Consider the following 18,486-nt stretch of genomic DNA (forward strand, 5'->3'; position numbering starts at 1 on the left):
CACACACACAATATGCTGCTTCTGTTGTATTTTTTTCCTTCCCTGTTCAGCTTCATTCCTGGCACTGATTTATTTTTCTTATTTGCCTTCCTGTTATTTAAGTCATTCAAATAATATGACTAACTTCTTCTTTTTAATTGCCCTGGACACAGGAAGGGAAGTTTTCTCCATTTTCCATTACTATTTTTATTATTAGAAAAATATGTTCTACACCTTTCTTCAACTCTTCTATTTCCTAGTTTTGAATTAAATCCAATTCAGAAACGCGTGACCTTCAGGGACACATATACTTAAATTGGAGAGTAGGCTTCCATAACTTAGCATCCAATATATTAGAATCACCATGACTCCAGTGCTGTATTTAATTATTTGGGAGTAAACTCTATTGAACTCTGTGGTGCTTACTGGCTTGCTTACCATCTAGTGAAAACTCAGGATGGTGGTAAAAGATATTCAGCTAGCTGAAATTTTCAACCGCCAACTACAAAAGACAGAAAGGAGGAAAAAAATTCTTGCCAGTATGAAGTATGGTTACTGTTAAAGAAATGAAGAGAAATACCCAGATCTTGCATAATTAGTTTAGTTGAAATTGGTGATTCAGGAAAGTAATATGTCACAGCTAATTTGTAAACAGGAAGGTTCAATATCTCCACAGGATAGGGAGGGGCCATGTGTGCAGACATCATCTTCAGCAAGTTGATCTTTTAAAAGGTTCAGAAATGTATCTTTTGTGATACTCCTGCATATTCCATTTTTCAGATATAGAATTGCTATACATCAGGGCTATACTAAAACAGGGTTCCAGATAATGGTATATAGCAATAGCATTTAGACATATCATAATTTTCGGAGTATAAGACACACCTTAGTTTTGGGGGAGGAAAATAGGGGGGGGGATCAGAAGCAAAAAACAAGATGGTGGTGCCTATGGTTCTGCCAAGAGCTCTAAAATTAAAAGAACTCAAATAAATATTTGATTTACTCATTCCCTTGTCTGAATTGATAATCTTATATTGTTCTCTTAAATAAAGATTTAGAGATTAAGTGGGATTGATGGCAATATAACAAAATGTGGATCATACAACGTTTCAATAAAGTTGGTGGCATCAACGGGGCAGGGATGTAGAACAAAACATGTCCCAATGCAGCAGTTCCCCTCAAAACTACATGAAAGGAAAATCAATTATTTTCCAGAAACCATTTCTCTCCATACACCCCTTCCCAAATACACACAACACAAACATAAATCCTACATAGTTGTTTCTTGTTTAGCTTGGTTTTCAGCCTTTGGAGTTGGTGTTTTTGAAATGCTCTTTCTGGTACTCTTTCTAGTCTTAATACACATTTTGTAAAACTCAGATTCTTTCTCTTCTATTGGAATGTCCTGTTTTTTATTCAATTATCCGAAGCTGTGTTTCAGAAGGAAATAAATTCATATTTTAATATTTGTCCTAAAACGTTGGGTTAATCCTTTAAGGAAAAAAATAAATGCAATAAGTTTAAATGTGATCAAAGAGGGGAAAAATGACAACATATTTTGACCATAGAAATAAAAAAATTCCATGGTCATTAATATTTGGTTAGATTTAATGAAGCTCAGCAGGATTACTGGTCATGGAAACGTTTTTGTTGCCAGTGAAAGAGTTCTTTAAAAGGAAAATCTGTAATTTAATGATAACACATTATGCATCTTAAAAAACACATTCCTTCTTGATCTGAACAAAGACCTAATAATTCTCCGCTAAGAAAGCTGAAATAGTAAGACAGTTTTCCTAATTAGTATCTGCCTTTTTCTCTCCTTTTTCAAACCTATTTGTGTGCACACTGAACAATAGCAGCTCTGAGGTGTTCATATAGATAATACGGCAAGTGATTAACATTTTCACAATGACAGCACGTACATCAAAGAGGATTTGTTTATTGTTTATTTGTTTGTTTATATCCCAACCTTTATTATTGTGATAAATAACTCAAGGTGACAAACATACCTAAACTTTCCTCTTCCTCATTTCCTTACAACAATAACAAACCTGAGATTAGGTTGTAGCGAGAGACCGGGATTGGGCCAAAGTCACTCAGCCAGTTTTCATGCCTAAAATGGGACTAGAAGCTCGGCATCTTCTAGTTTCTAGCCTGAGGCTTTAACCGCTAGACTAAATATTAACAATATTGCAGTGGCTATTCTGAGCTGGATGAAATGGTAACTTTAGAGTTGGGAAGCTCCATGTTTATTTCTGGCTGATGACCATGCTTGATGTTTCAATAGCATCAAAATAAATGAATTAACAATAAGTAATATGGTTTATTCCACTTTTATAATATTAATTATCCATTCTGTCTCCTCAATAATTATAATTTGGTGATACTGTAGGGTTACAAAAGAGACAACATGAAGTATACCTGCTATTGCTACTGCCTGTTGTGGTTAGCTCTGGCCCAGCGCCTGCCCCATGTGGGGGAAACATCCACATGCCGCAGGCCTGTTTTGCTCCTGAGGGAATCTGCCGATGAAGCCTCCTCTGACCAAGGAAGCGTGAGTGACAGGGAAGAGGGGAGTTTGGCAGACAGCCCAGGAGGAGATCAATCATCTGTATCATCCTTGGATTCTGAACAAGAATTAATGACACATCCACGCATGCATAGAGTGATGCATAGGAGACAACAACTGAAGGATTATTACAAGAGAAAATGAGGCCACCTGTGGTTAGGTGGGGCTGCTGTAATTAGTGATACAGATAAAAGTGCAACCTGGTGTTTTAGCCTCATGGCAGTTTATCTGATTCATTATTTCGTCAAGATCGTTGTTTTTGTGCTGTTCAACATTGTGTGTGGACTCTCTGGACTTTAGAATTGGACTCAATTTCCCAGGTATTGGGTGAGCAATTGGATTGCATTTAACCTGTGCCTTGTGTGTATCAGAAAATCCCTTTGACATTTAAAAAGGGAGCTGTTTCTGTTTTTCTGTTTATAAAAAACTTTTGGGTTTTCCTTTCATTGTGTGGTGTGTGTCTTCCTGGACTAATTACCCTGTATTTACGGGAGGTTGAAACACGCCAGCAAAACACTGCCCGGATGGGGGGAAATGCAGTGGGGTAGCAAAAATGGAGCTCCACCCCAGAGCTCCCAATGTGCACTGAAAGATATTGAAATAAAATGCAGGGCATCCTGCATAAGCCACACCCACAGTGTGGTAGTAAAAGGTTTGGTAGCCCTTCACTGAGTATATCCCTGGTCAAGAGATTTCTGTCTGCTCTAGAGAGATTTTATCACCCGTTCATACAATCGATTTCATATCCTTTAGATTAATAAAGTAATTTCAATCTCATACTTTCACTCATCCATGATTGTGATCTATATAAATTGCAAATATAATAGGACAATTTGGCATTACACTTACTATACAGGGAAATGATATACCTATACTACTGAAGTTTTTTTTAAAAAAACTAATATAACTAACTTTGTCCAAAATTACAGACAAAATTGCCAGAAAAGCCAACCAAATTATCCTAAAGTTAATTGAACCCTAGATGTTTATACTGTTCATAACAATCTTGATGATTTTCTCTAGAGAATTATCCATGGAAAAAAACCCTCACAACATCATAAACATTATAAACCTCATCTATATTCTCCAACTTGATTTCTCCTAAACAAGCTCTAATCAGCTCTGCAAAATTATCAGAAGATTAAAAGGAATGAAATGTAAAGTGAATAATTTAAACATGATGGTATCATTCTAAAGATCCCGAAATAGTCTTAATCCTACGGCATCTTAGGATCCCTTCATAGCTGGATAACTGTGTTCCTATCAAACAGACAACGTTGCTAAAATAGGGAGTGCCATATCCAATCTTGTTTCAGTTAACAGCGGCATAACTCAAGGCAGCGTTCTTGGACCAACACTCTTCATACTCTATATAAATGATCTTTGCAATCACATTACAAGCAACTGGGTTCTCTTCACCAGCGATGTAAAACTTTTTAACACCACTGATAACACAGCTACTCTCTAAAAAGATCTTGACTTTTTGTCTGAATGGTCAAACATCTGGCAACTCCAAATCTCAACCAAGAAATGTTCTGTCCTACACATTGGCAAAAAAAACAAAAAAAACCCAGAGCATAAAAAACTTTTGCCAGACAAATCCTTGAATATAGCTCATCTTTATGGAACTCACACTGCATTTCGGACATAAACACTCTAGAAAATGTCCAGAGATACTTTACTAGAAGAGCCCTCCACTCCTCCACTCACAACATAATACCCTACGCAACTAGACTTACGATCCTAGGTTTAGTAAACTCAGAACTACGTCACCTTAAACACAACCTAAGCATAGCCCATAAAATCATCTGCTACAATGTCTTTCCTGTCAACAACTACTTCAGCTTCAATCACAACAACACATGAGCACACAACAGATACAAACTTAAAGTAAACTGCTCTAAACGTGACTGCAAGAAATACGACTTTAGCAACCGAGTAGTTGATGCATGGAACTCACCACCTGACTCTGTAGTATCATCACCTAACCTCCAAAACTTTCCCCTTAGACTATCCACTGTTTACCTCTCCTGATTCCTAAAAGGTTAATAAGAGATGTGCGTAAGTACACCAGCGTGCCTTCCGTCCCCCGTCCTAATGTTTCTCTCTTACTAGTATCTTGTATATAAATATTGTTATATCTTTGTATACCACCAATACGTACTTGACAAAACAAACAAATAAATAAAATATTTGTAATTTTTTTTTCACTATACTTGGTAAATTAAGTAATAGAAGTTATTTGATATCTGATTTTTTACTATTACTGTTACTATTGTTATTGTTGTTGTTGTAGAATTCATAGAAGATCCCACCTCCTTCCCACTGTGTACACCCGAAATCTTAGTTACTCTTATTGTTACACTTACATCTTACTTTACTATTTTAACTTTTATAATGCCATTGTTATTATGCTGCAAACTGCCCAGAATTGCATGATTGAGAGATAGACAGCATCTAATTTAATAAATAAATCATGAAAACATAGTTGCTTTGGATTCTGCTAGTGATTCATGCCAGATTTCATGTGTGTAGTTACTATAAAACTTAGCTATTGATTTACTTCTGTAAGTATTTCTACCTACACTCCACGTTCACCTAGCAGTTTATTAAAACACTTCATCTGCCTGGCTAATATATTTATTATGCACTTACTTGGTGGCATAGATAAGTGCTACATTACAATTTTCCTGTTGGGCTATTCTGTCTATTATACTCCATGAATAAATGGCAAAACTACAGTATACATCTAAATAACAGGCAATGACAACTTTGTAAAATGGTGCAAAAGGTTTAAAACATGCCACAAATAAAGAGATATAAAATATTTCTAAGTTTTTTCTTGAAGTATGAAGCATTATGTTTTCTTCTAATTTAAATTAATCTCAGTAAGTAATAAAGAATCAATCTTAATTACCTGTGCCATCAGTCTTAATTTTTATTCAAATATCTTGTTTTAAATTTTTCTCATTTGGACATCTCAATGTCCAGATGGCTTCACATGATTCTCAGACCAATTGATTGGGGGGAAAAGATGTGTAGTTGGCCAAATTGCCAAAAATGAGTTTTAAAAACCTTTAGGCTGATACATTTAACATCATACATTAAACTTGGGTGTAACCTGGATATTTGAATGAAGGCTTGGAAAAAACAAAAATTGAAGGCGAATTAGCATTAAAAGATTCTTCCACCACTTGATCCATTTCTACAGAATCCTAGTTACTTGCTTTGTAAAACAAAGTTTATTTAGGCTTGATAGAAAAACCTCTTCTGAAAATTAAGAAAAATTTTAACCTCTGTCAAGGATCTAGAAGTACTCAACTCAAACAATCTAAGCCAAAGAGCTCACTGTAATAGCATTGCCAAAAAGGCATTAAGAATTGTTAACCCAATTTTACGGGAGGGGGGGAATTCTGTAACCTTGTATTGCCAGACCAATTCTCCAATATAGCTTGTCTGCCTGGAATCCACACTGTATATTGGATATTAATACGATTGAGCGGATCCAGAGGTATTTCACGAGAAGAGTATTCCACTCCTATACTCACAATAGACTCCCTTATGCCACCAGGCTTGAAATTTTGGGCTTGGGTAATCTGGAACTGTCCTGCCTATGGTTTGATGTAAACATAGTATACAAAAGTGTCTGCTAAAACGTCTTACCTATCAACAACTTCTTCAGCTTCAATCTCAATAATACACTGGCAAACAATCTATACAAATTCAAGCTAAACTCCAAACTCGATTTTAGAAAATACGACTTCAGCAACACAGTGGTCAATGCCTGGAATGCTCTACCCAGCTCCATTGTTACATTCTGAAACCCTCACAGCTTTAACCTTAAACTGTCTACCATAGACCTCCCCACATTCCTTAGAGGTCGGTAAAGGGGGCGTGCATAAGCACACCAGCATGCCTATCATCCCTGCCCTACTCCCCCCATTTATTTGTATCCATTTCCTTTGTTCATGACCATGTTCCTATTCATACCTGTTATCTTGTACATGTTGGACAAACTAATAAATAAATAAAACCATGCATGATATAAAATAATAGTCTGTCCATCCCTATGAGTGTTTGTGCGTGCGCATGCCCACCTGCATGTTTGTGTATCAAAAGCATGCAAATGTGAGTAGATAAATAGGTACTATTTTGGGAGCAAAGTAATAGGGTTCTTTGCCACATGTTGGGTAGTCACATGACCACAGAAATGTCTTCAGATAACACAGACTCCCTTAGCTAAGAAATTAAGATGAATGTCAGCCTCTAGAGTCATCAGTTAAATGTCTGTTGAGATCTTGGTCATAATAAATGAAGCAACTAAGAGAAATGAATAGGAAAAACATGCAAATAAATTTATAATGAGAATAAGAGTGTGCAAGCTTTGTATAGATATATGTATTCATGTAAGTGTTAAATATGTTATACCATATTTTCATTTTTGCTGTGGTTATTTTCTGCTCATAACACAGCATGGTTGCTTGTTAAAGTCTTTATTCATATTCATCAAATATACATACAATACAGAGAAGCTTAACATTAACATATTTTTAAGTTTAAGCTAGTGGTCAGGAGACTTTCAAGCCACTAGATGATTACTCTCGGTCTTCCTTTTTCATTGAATTAGAGGATTTGCTGACAATGCAGAAGGGAGCGGAGAGTGATTTTTTAAAAAAAAAAGCTTTTAAAGAATAGCATGCAGACCTAAATAATTCACACAGTCAAGTCAACTCTCATAGGCAACTTATGACCACAACTGGATTGTTATTACTTTGTAGTAGAATCCACCTGTATAAGAATTGGGTACTTTTTACACACAACTTTGCTTGCACAGAAAATCTCTTCTTAGAGTGCTTTCACATAGGTCATTGTCTATTTAACAAAAAGGAAAGATCAATATATTAACTTTTTCTTTGGAGGGGGAGAAAGGAAAAAGGGCTTCTAACACAGAGACTGATTTTTTTCACCCTTAAATGAGGGACAATGAAGATGTTGTAGCTTTCTTGTTTAATATGTAATACAAAACATATTGGATCGTACTCAACCGTCAATTCTTGTTTCACATAAATAGCATGTTATTTTTAAAAACAATCATCTCTATCATGATATTTGCAGCATGTAGCTTTAACATTCAGCAACAAGTGACACTAGACTGTCATTTTATTATCAGCAACCTTGCAGAGAACTCTAATTTAATTAGACATCTAATGTTTTAAGTGCTTCGTCTTGATAGGTCTAATGAGCAACATTCGGTTCCATTAGGTTGTATGGTTTGTAAAAATAGAAGAAATTCTTGTGCTAAAAAAAGAACTTTGATGTTTGATAAATAAGAGAAAGTAAATAAGGCCCTCTCTTGTGTTCCCTCCACTACTGCATAACTCTTTGCTTGCAAAATCGTGGTTGATTATATATTTCTCCCTGTTTATTTATGGAGACCTGCCCTCTTTCTACAATTTTCTCCAATCCATCTAGCTGCTAAGGGGGGAAAACAATGCAATGGCTTAAAAAGTGTGCCTGCTAATGTAAGATATCGAATTATATTTGTTGAATGACTGCAAGTCAATGTTAGCACCTTTTCATACTCAATAACTTGTCTGACAATCTAATTGATGATCCTTAATTCTAATTTGGGCTAGGAAAAAAATACTCAGGAAGAAAAGCTTGGTTTACAGCTTCTTTTATAAAAGATTGTTGCCTATATTAAATGAGAGAGAGAAAGGGGAACCCTGAATAGAAGAAAGGCAGGAATATTTATGCATTTTGGGGTTTAGGAGCAAGGGGCTGCTTTCTGAAGGGATTGATTTCTGAAGACATTTTGGGCAAGCAAGATAAGATAGTCAAAGAAAATGAAACAAATTGCTGAAAGTTTCAGTTAAGAGGATGAAATGTTACATATTTGATTGGTATGGAATATCTTCAGTTTCTGACCTCCTGCTTCCTAAAAAACATTTTTTGTATGAATGGGTTACATTGCTTTCCATGGGAGGATAAAAAAGCTATTTTGGCAGTGGAAACATAGTGATGTTTGGGCTGTGCATTATTCTGGGGCTGGCAAGAAGGGAGGGCAGAGAGAGCAGAGGGAAATGGGGAAGTGTTTGCAACAGGAAAGGGAGGAAGGAGTAATAAAGAAAACAGTGGTGGGACAGATGGGAGAAGAGTTTATGATTTATTATTTTTCCAGCTTTACTCAGTTATGGGATAACCACAGCAAATTATTTTTTTTTATAGCAGGAGAAATAAAAATGGAAAGGAGGACACCAGGCAACCACTTTATTCCACACATGAAAGAAATATTTTTTGGGAAGTAGAAGCTGTATCTCACCAAGAAGGATTTTGAGTTTTCCTTCTGTGACAAATCACTCAATGCTAGGAGCCCTGGCTATTTGCTCTTCCTTCTGGCCACCAACATCACACTCCAGTGTAAGTGGCAGCTGTTTTGTGCTCAAACCTGGACCCTGACAATAAAGTGTGGAAGGGAAGGCTGACTGTGGGGCACACTGCTGGTCAGCTGAGATGCTCAGGCATCCCAGGGTCTGATCCTAGTATCCAGATCTGTTTTCATCACAGGGTAGCTTGCACCAACCCTATACAGCCATGGGATGAGCCAGGCAGTCAACCCTGGTTCCACTCTCCCTGCCCTGGTGGTGTAGTGGTTGGCAGGTGGTGGCATGGCGAAGTGGAATGGGGTGTAGTGGTTGGCAGGTGGTGGCATGGTGGTTGGCAGGTGGTGGCATGTGGTGGCATGGTGGTGGCATGGTGGTTGGCAGGTGGTGGCAGGTGGTGGCATGGTGGTGGCATGGCGAAGTGGAATGGGGTTTAGGAGTTTTGTGGAGTGGAAGGGCACTGTGTCACCTCCAGGAAGGTATGCCTGGCAGGAAGGAATAGCCTCCCTTATCTCCTGGTGTACAGCCTTTTGGAAAAAGTCCAGTGCCCAAGGCCCATCCCACCTGGCACCCTCTCTACACACTATATCCAATGGGAAAACAGAGGCCCATCTCTCAGCCCATGGACACTGGGATGTGTAGCTAATTGTCCCATGCAGTGATTTGGCATGGTGATTTGTTTTGTAGTGAATTTATTTGTTAGTTAGTTAGTTAGTTAGTTAGTTAGTTAGTTAGTTAGTTAGTTAGTTAGTTAGTTAGTTAATTAATTAGTTATTGGACTTTTATCCCGCCCCTCTCCAAAGACTCGGGGCAGCTTACAACATATAATAAACAATATACAATATCTTACATCCAATTAATTAGATTTAAAAGTCTAAAAACCCCTCAAACCATAAAAAACAGTCATTCCATTCACTCAACATTCTCTCAACACGTTCATTGGTCAAGGGGCAAGAATCTAATGGCCCCAATCCTGGTGGCATAAATGAGTCTTAAGACTCTTACAGAAAGTGAGGAGGGTGAGGGCAGTCTGAATCTCTGGGGGGAACTGATTCCTGAGAAGGCTCTTTCCCTAGGTCCTGCCAAATGACATTGTATAATTGATGAAAGCTGGAGAAGGCCAACTCTGTGGGACCTGACCAGGTGCTGGGATTCATGCAGAATTGCCCAAGGCGAGGCATCAGGGGAAGGCCATCAAGAGAAGAGCAGTGGAAGAAGAGTGGTAGGGGAGGAACACTTGTAGCCAAATATCATATACCCATATCAAGCTGCCTTTCGCAATTGACTGATAGTGATTTTGTCAAATGCTGATGTTGCTCAAATGGTGAGATTGCACCCAAGGTGCCTATTACTATTGGTAATTTTTTTTTACTTTCTTTTGCCATAGTTTAGAATTTAGAATAAAAAAATTGGAAGGGACCTCAGAGGTCTTCTAGCCCAACCCCCCTGCTCAGGCAGGAAACTCTATACCAGTGAGGGCGAGCCTTTTTTTATTCGGGTTCCAAAAAAGCACACACTCGTGTGATAACATGCTCACATGTGCCCACATCATTATGCAATGCCCTTCCCCCTGCTCATGCACACACACACACACCATATTGCCCCCCCCTGCGCATACACAAAGGACTCACTGAAGCCTCTGGATTTCCGGCAGGTCTGTTGGATCTGTGGATCTGTTTTTCGCCATCTACCGGCTCCAGAGATTTTCCTGAAGCCTGGAGAGGGTGAAAACGACCTCCCCATACCCTCCGGAAGGCCAAAAATGTGCTGGCCAACATGCACATATGCACTGGAGCTGACATAGGTAAACACCTCATGTGCCCTCAGATATAGGTCTGCGTGCCACCTGTGGCAGATGTGCTGTGGGTTCGCCATCATGGCTCTATAAACCATTTCAGACACATGGTTGTCTAATCTCTTCTTAAAAACTTCCAGTGTTGGAGAATTCACAACTTCTGGAGGGAAGTTGTTCCACTGGTTAATTGATCTAACTGTCAGTTGTGTACTTCTATTTGCAAGTCTTTGTATTTTGTTTTCTTCTCTGGTTCTTTTGCTTCTATTTTGCTGTCCCTGGGTACTTCCATGTCCACTATCCCAGATCATTATACAATCAACAGAATCTTAAAAGTTGGATATAGTTTCTTTCTCCTTCCCTCTTATACCAAACAGAGTCAAAGTAGTTCAATCTGAGTTTCTTCCTTACCCCCTTCTTATCTCCCTGGGCTCAAGCTTTGTAATGGTTGTCACATAATTTCTGTGTGGCAGAATCTCCTCTCAAGCATGTGGGTTTTTCTGCTTTGTGTAAGTCTTTCCCTAACTCAGCGGATAGGACTCTGAATGGTGCTGATAGCCAGGAGTGTTTCTCACGGCAATCGGAACATGTTTCTGCTGATAATTCTGCAGATGTCAGGTTAAGCCCACACACAACAAAGAGCAATTTAGCCAGAGTTCAGTTCTTTATTTGCTTACATGGAATGGACACAATATTGCAAGACTAGACATTTACTACTCCCATCCTAATGGATACACTCTGGGAGATTCAATCTAGGAAGTCATTATCCTGATTCTTTTCCTCAGTTTCCTATCTAGTTTTGGATTGTTCTGCCTCTTGTCTCACCACAAACACACACACACACACGTACTCCCTGGGAAACTGCCATTTCACTGTAGTCCATCACACAAGCTTCCCCTAGCCTATCAGCAACTGTCAGTTTTTTTTATGACAGTGGCTAACCAGAAGAAAGGGCCGTTGCTTTAATCATATATTTTGCTCTAGATATGGATGTTTAATTAGATAATTATGAAACCCTTTGATATGGTTAAGATACCTTGGTTTGTTAAGTTTCACCCCCTCCCCATCCTTTGCATATGGTTGTATAATTTTGCATTTGAAACGGAGTCATCCTGCCCCTGTACAATAGAAATTGAGATGGATATTTTTCCCCACTAACTCTAATTAGTAATCTTAGTTCCTTTTGGGATAGATTCATTTTACAGCAATTTTGTAATACTGTCAAAAATGCTTTGCGATGCATGTAAATGGAAAACTAAATAACAAATGTTTTAATCAGGCATCTACTTACTTCCTGAGGGATGACTTAAATAAATAACTAACCACGTATGTATGACATGAAATACAGTTTAAGTTGCTAATTACTTTAGAATACTTATGTTGTACATTGGCAATATTCCTTTTCTTTTTCTCCAAAATCACCTCACTAAAATTTGAAAGTCAGCCATTTTAATAATATAGAGAAGGGCAGTGGGGAGGGGGGATAATTTATAAGAAAATACAAACCAAACAGCTATGTTTCCTCCAATCGACGTAACATAATACTGTATTTTTTAAAAAAGAGTCTTAACATAAAATTCTAAAATTTTAAAATAAATAAATTTTAAAATAAAATTCTAAAATCCAAAATTCTAAATCCTAAACCACCTCAAGGGATGATGATTGCCAGTCAAACTGTCAGGAAATGAAAGAAAAAGAAAATAAACATTAAAATGTACCCTCACTTATAAAGATGCTGTTTTTATTACTGAGATGCTCGGCTTAAAAAAACCCGCCATAATGACTTTTAGATTCTCTGTTTTGTTCAAATGTAGGACTTAGGCAAAGGTTCACAGCTTCATAGCAACAAACCAAAGCAGCATCTTGCTTTACAACATGAAAAGTATCCCTACCCCAATGATTTTTTAAGAAATTCAGGTACAGGTAGTTCTTGACTTACAACTAGTCACTTGGCAACTCTTGAAAATTATGATGCACTTGTCTACTTACAACCTAGATTTGAAGTTCCAATGTTCCCCCACTGGCTTCATGTGATCACATTTTGGGATACAAACAACTGGCCCACAGTTATAGCCATTTGCAATGCCCTATGTTTGGGTTGTTGTTTTTTTTTGCCAGAAATCAGAAGTAAATATCAGTTTCGAGGAAAATAAGTCATAAATATGATCACATGAACACAATTTATGACATTTTTCTTGAAACTGATATTTACTTCTGATTTCTGGCAGACAATGGATTCACTGAATGACCATGTTCATTTAACAACTAGTACAAAAAAGGCCCTAAACTCGGGTGCAGTCACATGACTATCACTTAATGATTGGCACAACTAAAGTCCAACTCAATTGCAGTGTTATGTTGAGGACTACAGGTGTCTGCCAGCTTCCCATCCCAGATATCTAAACTGACCAGGCTAGAGCCCTAGCAAGAACTACTTTGCAAAGGGCACTGCCAACACTAATGGGTTTTTAGCTATAGTTTTTAATGTATTAGATTTGTTTTATATGCTTTGTTTTTTACACTGTATCCTGTGAGCCACCCCAAGTTTTCGGAGAAGGGCAGCATTCAAATCAAATCAAATCAAATCAAATTAAATCAAATCAAATCAAATCAAATCAAATCATGCCATACTGCAATTTCTCCCAGACTGACTCCATTTTCCCCTACACACTAATGCACACCCAGACAGACAAATGCAAATCCCTCAGTTCTAACTCACTTTGGGGGATTTTTATCATGTTTTTTAAACTTGTAGTCTTGCAAGGGGACAGACTGCTTGCTTCAGCTGTTCTTCTGTTACATTTTGTTACATTTTGTAAAAGCATCCACAACTTCCTTAGCTACTCACACTTCATATGCTGATAAAGCCATGTGGGAGATGATCTCCGGATATCTGAACTCCCTAAAGATTTAATGAGAGTGGGGTGGACCAAGGGAATCCAGATGGGAAGACAGTTAAATTAGTAATACGGTTGTTACGTCAACTTGGTTTCTCCGTTTCACTTTGTTTCTCAGGAGGTCGCAAAAGGTGATCATGTTGCCCTGGGACACTGCAAATATGAGTTATTTGACAAGCAACTGAATTTTGATCACATGGTTGTGGGGATGCTGCGACAGTCAAGAGTGAAAAATTGTCATGTCATTTTTTTTTCAGCACTGTTATAACTTTAAAGATGACTTGTTGTAAGTCAAGGACTAACTCCCACATACTCTTTGGCCATCTACTAATATTAGATTACCGATTAACAGAGTTGGAAGGGATCTTGTAGGTCATCTAGTCTAACCCCCCTGACATATACATTCAATCAGGATACCCTACACTTTTCTGACAAATGGCAGCCCAATATCTTCTTGAAAGTCTCAAGTGATGAAGTTCCCACAATATCCGAAGGCAAGCTGTTCCATTGGTTGATTGTTCTCACTGCCAGGAAGTTCCTCCTTATTTCTAGGTTAAATCTCTCCTTGATCAGTTTCTATCCATTATTCCTCATCTGGCTTTCAAGTGGTTTGGGGAAAATAGCTTGATCCCGCCTCTCTGTGGTAATCTCTAAAATATTGGAACACTGTTATCATATCTCCCTTGATCCTTCTCTTCGCTAGACTATCCGTGCCAAGTTCCTGTAACCGTTCTTTAAATGTTTTAGTCTCCAGTCCCCTAATCATCCTGGTTGCTCTCCTTTGCACTTTTTCTAGAGTTTCAATGGATTTTTTTTATAGTTTGATGACCAAAAATGGATTTAATACTTTAGGTGCATCTAACTAAGGCTTTATTAGTACCTCACTTGATCTAGATTGTATTCCTCTGTTAATGCAATTTAGGATTGCACCAACATTTCCAAACCCAGATGCTCAGTAGTTAATTTATTCTCTTCAGTATTAAATCCCACTGCTTTATGTCTCACTTGAACATTGTCCATATCTTCTCTGCTGTTTTAATAAACTGCAAGTTGAAGTAGAATAATTCTGGGTGTTTGTTTGTTTTTTTCGATTGTTAATATCCCATCTGAGTATACTTTTGTGTTAATTCCTCACTTCAGCATCTCAGTTCCTGTTGTGGAACATCCGAGGTTTTGTCTAATGGCCCCCGCGTGGATATATATGTGATTTACACATTTTGACAATGACTCACTGCAATACATAATGAGAAAGAAATTATTGCATATCCATCTCCTTCCAATTCATGTGGAGTTACTAAAGGGAAAACATTTTTCCCCACTAGCTGTAAAACTATTGAACTAAATATTAGAAAATTCATTTGAAAGTTAATTTACATCTTAGGTGTTTGTGACTGAAAATTTCTCCCCATAGCAACAGGGATCTCATTAGATTTAAAAACGAATTCAGTATTTTCTTAATTAGCTAAGTGGCAGAGTACTGAAATTCTTGGTGCATGCAGGCATTAGAATGAAAAGAAAATGCTTCTTATTCTCTGCGTGTGTGCAGCGTATAGACAAGGCTCTGTAGGGAACACACAAGTGGCTAGGAAAAAGACTCACATTATTTGTGATGAAATGCAGCAGTTCTAAACTCAGAATGAGTAAATATAATAAGGGGAAGATGTAGGGCCACATCCAGTAACGTTAGAAATGCTAAAAGGAACTATGTAATACTCTAAAATTAAAAACAGGGGGAAAGCAAGTTTTGAGTTTTTTAAAATGGGGTTGATTATTTAATTTTAAAATATGATTTTAAAATTAAATCGAATGTGATTCTGTTGAATTCAAAAGTGAAAGCCAAGAAAAATATTATTTTCAAACCATATAGTGTGAGTTACAAATACAGCAATAGACTGATTCTTTCCCATCCACATATGGCACTGGACCAGAATATCTCCGGGCCAGAATATCTCCGGGACTGCCTTCTGCCGCACGAATCCCAGCGACCAGTTAGGTCCCACAGAGTTGGCCTTCTCCGGGTCCCATCAACTAAACAATGTCATTTGGTGGGACCCAGGGGAAGAGCCTTCTCTGTGGCGGCCCCGACTCTTTGGAACCAACTCCCCCCAGATATCAGAGTTGCCCCCAGCCTCCTTGCCTTTCGTAAGCTCCTTAAAACCCACCTCTGTCGTCAGGCATGGGGGAATTGAGACTTTCCCTTCCCCCTAGGCTTATAAAATTTATGCATGGTATGTCAGTATGTATGATTGGTTTCTTAAATTGGTTTTTTTTAAATTAACTTAAATATTAGATTTGTTTACATTGTATTATTATTGCTGTTAGCCACCCCGAGTCTACGGAGAGGGGTGGCATACAAATCTGATTAATAAATAAATAAATATAAAGTTCGAAATGTGAATGTCATAGAAGATATTTGGTCGATTAATGAGAATAGCCCACAGTAACTCTCCATGATTTAGGTAATATTTGTCCATAGAGATTCTGGGGCATAAATCTGGCACAACTGCATGGAAAAGAAACAGTTGAACAAATGTGGATCTTCTCTTTGCACAAACATACCGTAATTTTCAGAAAATAAGACCAGTGATGGGCTCCTACGGGTAAGGTCAGGTATGCAGAACCGGTAGCAAATTTTTATTTTTTTTATTTTTTTTCCCTTCTGGGTTCTGGGTATGTTTTCCCTTTTGCAGCAAATGATATTGAATGTATATAATTTTAGAAGAGCTGTGCGTGCATGTGTGTACATACAGTTTATATAGTAGATAATGTACATTTTTGTGTGCCTTTGTGTAATATGTATGTGCACATATGGCATATACATAGAATTAAATAGTATATTTTGGATGTTCAATAATAGTAAATACATAGGGAAATTGTATCTCTTTGAGGCGAGGAGAGGCCAGGCACCCTAAACCAAATTTTGACGTGAGTGGTATCAAATTGGCCAGTCACATGACCTTTAACCACCAACACCCATGGTCGCATAATTGTCAAGCCATTCCCACCTGGTCACATGGCAAGCAAAGTAAGCCATGCCCACAGTGTGGTAGTAAAATGTTTTGCAGCCCTTCACTATATAAGACACACCCTTTTCTTTCCTAAAAGAGACTGAAACTTTGGGTGTGTCTTATACTCTGAATGTAGCTTTTTTTGAAGCTCTAATTAGGTGTTAACAATCTTCCCAGTTTTTACCTTCCAGGCTTTTTCATTGTTACTCTCTCTGAAGAATGTTTTTCCAGCCCTGTCTTTGCAGACTTTTTTTATTGCTCTAATAGCTCTGAATAAGTTTATTTCCAGCCCTGATGAGGTGCTAACGATGTTCCCAGCTCTTATTTGCTTTCAGGCTCTTTCATTGATACTTTCTCGAAATAAAGTTTTTTTAAAGCCCTAATCAGGGGGAAAAAATAATGTGCTGAAGCTGACCAGACTAAGGACGCTAGCTAGGTGAATACCTGTTGTGGTTCAGCCTGAGGCAGATGAAAGACCAGCTGCATCTCTGCTGGCTCCATGCCCGGGGGAGGATGAGAGCGAAGAGGAATGTGATGAGGAAGAGGGGCCTGGGAGCCCTGGGGAGGGGCTCTCTTCAGCAAGTAGCTTGGAGTCTCTAGAGTCATTGGATGATGACGCACAAGCTGTCATTGATATGCGACAGAGACGCATAGATCAAAGGAAGCAGCAACTGAACAGATATTATCAGCATTGAATAAGGAACACCAGGACTTGGGCGTGGTCCTCATTAGCAGGGAAGGGTTTATAAGGCAGGCAAACTCTTGTAACAGTGCGGAGTGTTATCTGAGTGGAATTGCTGTAATCTGCATTGTCTCTCAGCGTTTCTGTTCCTGGCTCGTGGCCCAGCAGTCTTGAATACCCATGGGAGGTGTATGTCTGTTATCTACAGCCTCGTCTTGGCATCAAGAATCCTGTATTTTTGTATGGACAATTGCCTCTGTGTATCTGTTTGGAGTTCCAGTGTTTCCTGACTTGTAAGGACATTTTCTGTTGGTTATTTTTCTCTTTCTCATTATAAAACTGTGTGTGAATTCTACCGGTGTGTTTGGCTTATCTTTTTGGGTTGGTCATAGCTTCCGGAGTGAACCAGACAGAACAATACCTGGTAAGTAGATTTCTCCCCCCCCCTCCTATTTTCCTCCCCCCCCAAAAAAAAATAAGGTGCATCTTATAGTCCAAAAAATATGGTAACTTTTGTGTTTTAACAACAGTTCTCTTATGCATCACAGGGTTGATTGAAAAAATAGAGGTCCTCAGTACAATGCCTGTCAGCACAACGCCAGAGAGAAGAAGTGGCTTAGTAGTGTGACCCATTTCCACAAGATACCTCAAAAAATTATATGGTACTATATCACCTGATATAACATTATATCAGGTACTATATCACCTGATATAACATGTTATGTACTGGAGAGAAGTCAGAGTGTTAATTTTAGTGTAGACCTAACAAAGGAAATGCTACATTCCAGCTGGCACAAAAAGGACACTGTTCCATGTACAAGGACATTTAGGTACATACTGCCTTAGAATTTATATTAGGTTAGGTTAGGTTAGGTTTATTGGATTTATATGCCGCCCCTCTCCGCAAACTCGGGGCGGCTCACAACAATAATAAAAAACAGTACAGTACACAATACCAAATCCAATGCCCACCCATCCAGATTCCAATTGAAATTAATAATCTCATAAAAAACAGTATATATAAAAACAGGCACACAGTCAATCAATCAACAAAACAACATGGGCAAGGGGGAGGTGTTTTAGTTCCCCCATGCCTGACGGCAAAGGTGGGTCTTAAGGAGTTTACGAAAGGCAGGGAGGGTGGGGGCAATCCTAATCTCAGGGGGGAGCTGGTTC

Source organism: Erythrolamprus reginae, chromosome 1 (assembly GCF_031021105.1).
Source record: "Erythrolamprus reginae isolate rEryReg1 chromosome 1, rEryReg1.hap1, whole genome shotgun sequence".
NCBI classification, from domain to species: domain Eukaryota; kingdom Metazoa; phylum Chordata; class Lepidosauria; order Squamata; family Dipsadidae; genus Erythrolamprus; species Erythrolamprus reginae.